At 36.9% G+C, this 7,414-nt stretch overlaps 1 pseudogene; it reads right to left on the reverse strand.

The window, feature by feature from the left end:
- Positions 1-202: 202 nt before the first annotated feature.
- On the reverse strand, positions 203-1,910 carry LOC121267234 (annotated as a pseudogene).
- Between the last annotated feature and the right edge of the window lie 5,504 nt (positions 1,911-7,414).

Raw genomic sequence — 7,414 nt, forward strand, 5'->3', positions numbered from 1 at the left:
AATATTTAACTAAAATAGAGTAAATCATGGAGTCAAAAGTTAAATTTAGGACCATCACTTTGAATCATCGTCGAGTTAGTAATTGTCCAAAAAATGGATGAATTTAATCATTAGATTATATTGTCAAGCTAACACTAACTTACTAGCTGCAGGGAAACTTGATTGTGGCCTAGTGAGGAGGCTGGACTGCCATTTATCGAAGTGTGATGCGTGGTTTCCTCAGCAAGTTATCTCAATCTGTTAAGTTCTAGCAAGACATCCTTGCCAAGATCTAGTCTATCCTTTCGCCTCAACTCTGCACACTTTAGTGCCAGCTTGGCGAAGCACAAAGCCTCTTCAATTGGCCAATCAAGCCCCTTTTTTGATAGCCTCTTTCAACATGGTGAGTCAAGCCCATCGGCAGCCTAGCTGTTATCATTTGTAGAAACATGATTCCAAGGGAATATACATCAGACTTCACTCCAAGCATGCATGTTTGCTGATATTCTGGATCTATATAGTAGAATGTGACTGCTGTGGATGTCATTCGATATTGTGTCACATTATCGGCCACAGATGGGATACTAACCTGGCCAAGCCGACATCACTAATCTTGCTAACATAGTTGCGATCAAGTAAGATGTTGGCTGGTTTCAGGTCACGGTGCACTAGTGGCTCTGGTTTGGTATAGTGATGGAACAATAAGCCAATACCTACTTCGATGGCAATTCTAAATCTAATCTGCCAAGAAGGAGGTGGAGTGTTACCCCGGCATAAGAGCCCGTCCTCCAAACTCGCATTAGCCATGAACTCGTACACCAAACAACCATACTCAAGGCAGGCTCCTAGTAGGAGAACCATGTTCGAATGTCGTATGCAACTCAATACCTCAACCTGAGAATGGTTGTTAGTGAGTCATAACGAAACTATTTCTAAATACTTAATTAAACTTTCAAGCATAACTTTTTTATTTGATGCTTGTGTAGCCAAGTACTTCTATTTTCAGTATACCTCTTGTTGAAACTATGACATTCCTTGAGTTGCATCTCGGCAAAGAACCTTAATTGCAGCATGTGTATGGTTCAGATAACACTTGTATACAGGTCCATAACCCCCCCCTTCCCCAATCTTGTGGGAGATTGCAAATAAATTTGTGGCAATTTCGATATCCTCGATTGTGTACCTCCTGCACCGATTGTTTGATTGTGCTAAAGCATCAAATGCCTTTTTCTTCTCTTTTGTTTCTCGCAACGCTTTCATCTCCGCATGGATTCTTTTTTACGCTTCTAGTTCTGCTATCCTTTTGGCTACCTCAGCAACCTCAATGGCAACCCTAGACTTGGCCTTCTCCTTTGCTGCAATCACTAATGCAGCTTCCTCAACCAATCGTGCATCTTCCATTCTTTGTTCTTCCTTTAATTTCCAACGTGCCAGCTCTACTGCTTGTTATGTAAATTGTATCAGTGCCTGCTTGGAATTTATAGAAATTACAAGGCATAAAGTAGGTTTAATTTCACCTACCATTTGTTTTTGTTGTGAGTGCTTCTTTGTAGGCAGTACTGTACATTTCCATTGTCTGCTTGAGTTCTAACTTCAGCCTCCTCATTTCAGCCTCCACTTCTTCGTGTATTTTTTTTCCATACAAGGTTATTCATCTTGCACTTTTTCTTCTGCATCCCTCTGCCTTTGTCTATCTTTCCTCTCTCTATCTTTAAAGCCAAAGCAGAAAACAAGAACTGAAAGAATGGCTAGCAAATGAAACTGCCGCTGGCAATGATTAATCTACAGAGGAAATCGTTATTGGTCAGCATGGTCACTTTCTCTTCGTCCATGTTCTCAAAACCTTCCACTACTTCATCTCCTTGACTCAACTCAATGTCCAAGATTACCTGATCATTCTCCATTCGCTCTTTCTTTATTACCTTTTCCATTCTAGTTTCCAAGAAACAGCCAAAAAGGAGAAAAGAACGAAAAAGAAAAATAAGAGCCTGATGGTATTGAGACGGCTATGTTCTATATTATTGTACCTAAAGGATTTATGTTCTATTGGTTGCTGAGAAATTTTAATAATGGATTCCAATACCCATTACTTTTTATCTTTAAAAGACATGGTAATGTAAAGAAAAGAAAATATAAATTCCTGAAATTCCTAGTGCTTTTCAACAAATTTCTATCAAGTTTCTTATATTTCTTGTTAAAAGAAAAATATCAAGTTTTTGTTATTGCCTTTTGAGAATATTTTAAAGTATTGGAATGTAAGACTACTGGTTGTGTAATTTGCAAATGATGGAGGTAGAGGATAGTGGCAAAATGTAAACAGGAATTGAAAAGAATTTGTGGACAAGGTGTTTGATAAAAAGCAAATGAGAATTTCAGATTGCCATTAGGGTACTTCAAGGGATCCCTTAATCTCCAAAAGATGAACAATTCTTCAATAGTTTTCCAGATGATTCTCCACTATTCTCTGGACGTACATAAAAGGGTGCAGCCATAACAAACTGCTCTAATGACATTGCAACATGTGGAAAGTAAATAATAGAATGCAACATTGTAACTAAAAGAAATACGTATAAAAATGACAAGTAGTTTATGGTTAACTAATTCCAAACGAGTAGTAGCTTCCAGCCCCTTTATTAATCTCAAACGATGTGTTTCCTCTTTCTCCTTAAACAATGTGCTTAAGCCATCTCAAAGCATTATGTTTTGAGTTGTCTTTGCATTAACTCTTCAGTTCCTTTCTCCCCAGACAGAATCCTACGAACCCTTAAACCCTCCATGAGAGCTCCCTTCACCTTATTCTCCAGAGAGCCCCCTAACATGGAACTTATTTCCCTTTATTTCTTTCCTTTGATGTTGAAGGTATTCTTCTTTTTCTTCCGCTTCTTCTTCTTCTCTTTAAAAATAAAAATAAAAAATCCACCTTATTTTAAATTCACACCATTTTCAGTTTCCGTTTTATAAAATTTTGTTTCTTTGTCTTTATATTTGATCATTCTTGTTTCCTATTAATATGAATACACAGACTTTCTATGGGATCTATTTACTTGCTAAGTTAAACGCAGAAGAAAAGTGAAAACGAAAGACTCACAATTTCATTTTCCAGAATAGAAAAGTATCAGAGAAAGTTAGGTTGATTTCCTTTACTTTGTTATCTCGGAAACCAGAGGCTGATATTGGTTCCTTATTTGGATTTATGTAGAGGTTTTAACTTATTTTAAAATTGTGGTGTATTATGTCCATCCACATTTGATGCGGAATATTCTTGTATTGATGTGTGGTTTTTGTCTAGCAGGCCTAAGATAAAGGTTATAGAAACTAGGGTTTTGCTCTCTTCGAGGGGAGCTTCTCCAGAAATGAGAGAAGAAAGAGAAATAGAAAAGGACAAGAAATTTATAATTTCATTTAGCATACCACAGTAAAGGACACTATCTAGCTTATAAAATGTCAGGCTAATGGTAAGGATAAAATAAAATAGACAAAGCAACAAAAAGCAACAAGCAACTAGCAGACCATAAAGGCCCCCACAAAATAAGGCCAGTAGGCCACCTTCCCTACCTTCTATAATATCTGAAACGACCCAAAGAATTTAGAGCCAGCTTGTGACTACAACGAAAGGCCACTATGGCTTGTTTGTACGGATGGAGTTTGAGGTAAACTCATTCCCCTTCAGTGAATTCCCTTTCCTTCCTTCTCAAATCAGCATATTGTTTTATTCAATCTTGGGCTTTTTGCAGGTTGTGCTGGATTAATCGGGAAATTCGATCTCTGTTTTGGAGGTGCTCTTCAACTGCTATGACTCTTACAGTACCTGGTATGTACTCTAGCCACCAGGAAGAGGGATAGCCATATAGTGCTTCAAAGGGGGATAATTTAGTAGACTTCTGTGGAGTGGAATTGTACCACCATTCTGCAAGTGGTATCCACGATACCCAGTCCTTAGGTTTGTCACCTGAGAAGCATCTCGGAAAATTTTCCATAGTTTTGTTTACAGCCTTTATTTGCTCGTCAGTTTGAGGTTGGTAGCTGTACTTAGTGCCATTTGGACCCCCTTGTAAGCTGAATAACTCATTCCAAAACTTGTTTGTAAATTACCTGTCTCTATCCAAGACTATTGAGAAAGTAGGCCATGTAATTTAAAGGATGTGCTTGAGGAATAAATTAGCTATGTCTTGTGTAGTGTAGGGGTGTTTGAGGGGTGTTATGTGGCTATATTTTGTGAGCCTATCAACAACCACCTACAGGCTATTAAATCCCTTAGAGTTAGGAAGGTCTTCTACAAAATCCATTGTTATGTGGGTCCAGGGTTGAGTGGGTATATGAAAGGGTTGTAATAACCCACTTGGTAGTGTGTTGGAGGACTTAACCCTTTGACAGAGGTCACAACCTCTTATGAACTGTTTAACATCACTCTTGAGGCCTGACCAGTAAAAATCCATTATCATCCTTTGAATAGTTTTATAAAAACCTGAGTGACCCCCCCATGGGTTGCTATGGCCCAGCTCAAGCAATCGAGTATTAAACTCATCATGTTGGGGAATATATAACCTTTGTTTGTACATGAGTAAATTTGATCTCATTGTGTACTCAAGGTCCAATTTATTTTCTTTGAAAAGTGAAATTAGAGCTTGTACCTTAGGGTCAGTTGCGTAGGCAGTTTTTAGGTCCTCCAGCTAACAAGTGTGATTTTTATGTGATTTTTATTACTCTTTTATTTATGAAAAGTGTCAGTTCTCCTTCAATACTATTGATTTTATTTTATTTCTACATATTTTTCTTTAGAGTTCCTCTTTGGAACAGACCGTCCGTTGCTAAGCCATCAACAACATTCAATAAAAGTGCTCCACCTAAGCAAGGCCACACAAAAATCATAAGGATCAATACACTAGATGAAATCTTTATTTCTGCAGAAAATACAAAACCACATCCTCTTCTGAGCCCCTCACAGACTTCAAACCGCCCACCACCATGTTTTGCGTCACCCGGCAGCTTTGTCGCCACCAGCTCAGTAGGCACCTGTTTCGTCGCCAACAACTCATGCTAACGAGTTTTTACCATCAAATCTCAGGTGCAAGATATGAAGCTTTTAATAAAGCTAATGCAAATAGAAGGCAGTCAGAGCCAAACTGCATCTAGAAGAAGCACCAAGAAATGAAGGGGGCAAAATGATAATCCTCCCAAATTGCATACGGGTAACTTTGGGTTTTCTTGTTCCATTTTGGTAGGCCTGTTACTCTTTCAAATGAATGTAAACCAGATCAGATTGCTAAAAAAAAAAAAGGGATTATTGGAGATTTTTTTCAAGAATATCCAATCGATCGTGTCGAGAGTGATCGTTCTTTGAATAAGAAAGAGAGTATAATGGAAGAATACAATTTGTTTGCAGCACGAAACAATATGAGAGAGAGAGAGAGAGATGATTCAAGAGTGCATAACGTTTGAACAGTTTTCTATATGAAGTCAATCATTTTCCGAGTTTTCCCCATTAATGATGGATTTGTTGGCTTGAATCATTTTCATTTGATTCTGGTGCAAGTTGTTTGGATTAGTTGAGCGTTGTGCATAACTCCTCGATCCTATGCTGTGCAATCCTATCGTTAGCCAAATAGAAGCCTACGTGGCACCTACCCATTAGAGGCTATTTCTTTAGGGAAAATAGAATGACCGGCTAGAAGTTTTTCTCTTTTCTTTATTTTCTTGGATTTGAAGGAATTAGAAGATTTAGTACAAAATGAGAGCATTTTGGTACAAAAGAAGAGACTACAGATCCAGACCGACGAGAGGTAATGAGATCTGAATAGAGCTGAGAAAGTTTAGGCGAGGAGACTCAATGGAGACCAGAATTGGCGACAAGAGTTAGGCGATGAGCAAGATATTTTACCTCTGGGGTGATAAGACTTGGTGATAAGACTCTTGGTGGTTAGATTGGGTGACCAATCTAACCGACCAACTTAAAAGACCAACCTAGATGATATCGTGGGTAACAACTAGCAAATGGCTTGAAAGTAATTTTGATCATGAAAAAGAGAAAGAAATCACAGAAGGAATCCACAAGAAATCCAAGTTCAGAATACACTAGGAGACAGTCTGGACATGCTTAAGTGTTTTGATCATAATTTTCTACTCACATATACGATTGATATGATTCTAGATTGGTTAGAAAGTTACCTTAAATGACTACAACTTTGTATCTAATAAGAATTTCTAAATTCTGAATCCTGGAGCACGTAGGAGCCTATCAAAATTAGGCCTAAAAGTTAAGCCATTTTTTAGGCGTAAATCATGAAAATATTAGGGTTTCTTTTCTACCCTATATAAGCATATCATTAGCACGAAATTTGGGAGGGGGGGGTTTGAGTTTTAGAGTCCAATATTCCAGAGTTTATTCTTTAAGTTTCTTTCAAGGAGGCGGATCTGGGGAGCAGAGGCAAGAGTCTCATGTTTCATCAACCGACTCCAACGATGAACACTAATTCTATTATTTTTCATTTCAGTTTTATTATGAAATAATTTTATTTTTTAGAATTTTGATGTAGTCTAGCATTGAACATACAATTTATATTCTAAGTTATTTTATTTTCAATATTTCCATGATTGAGTGTTTATTTCTTGTTCTTAATACTTGCAATTTTCTAACTAATTATTGTTCGATCTATTGAATCGCAATGAGACCGAGAGGTCATTTGTAATTAGAGCCCTAGGATTAAGCACCATTAGTTGAGCGAAAGTAGAGAGACTTTACCGCGATTAGTGTGATTTTTAAGAAAAATCCAAAAAACTTAATGAGTTTCCAATTAGTTAAATTCACATAGATATGTTGAGTTATTAACTGGAAATATTTTTAGTATTGCTCAAGAGAAAATATAGAATAGTTAAGAGATTTTTATCATTAACTTGGAATAATTGGAATTTTATAACAAGAAATAATAAATTGTGTGGGATTTGCTAGATGAAATCAAACATTCTAGATCTATTCTTTTTTTTTTCTTATTATCTATAAAAATCTAAATTTTAATATTATTTTCTTCAGTTTAATTTAGATAATCTATTCTTTAAATTTCAATTTTCCAAATAGTAATTAATTTAGTAAATTTCAGTACTCAATAGAATAATTAATCTATGTGGGTTTGACATTCGTTTTCTTTAAAATATTTTACTACTTGTTACGATTCTGTGCACTTGTAGATATTTTTAGCACAACACCACCCAAGCGACTATGGGAAAGGAGATGAGCATTAATGTCTCTTCCTCAATCTACTCTCTTCGGGATAAGGAATCTGCAACTCTATTTTCGGCCCCTTTTTTGTACTCCACCACAAAGTCGTAGCCTAGCAGCTTGGAAACTCATTTCTGTTGCATTAGGGTTCCTACCCTTTGGTCCAATAGGTGCTTTAGATTTTGCTAGTCCTTCTTAACCTTGAAGGTCCCACCTAGTAGA

The sequence above is a fragment of the Juglans microcarpa x Juglans regia genome, chromosome 1D, assembly GCF_004785595.1.
Source record: "Juglans microcarpa x Juglans regia isolate MS1-56 chromosome 1D, Jm3101_v1.0, whole genome shotgun sequence".
NCBI classification, from domain to species: Eukaryota; Viridiplantae; Streptophyta; class Magnoliopsida; order Fagales; family Juglandaceae; genus Juglans; species Juglans microcarpa x Juglans regia.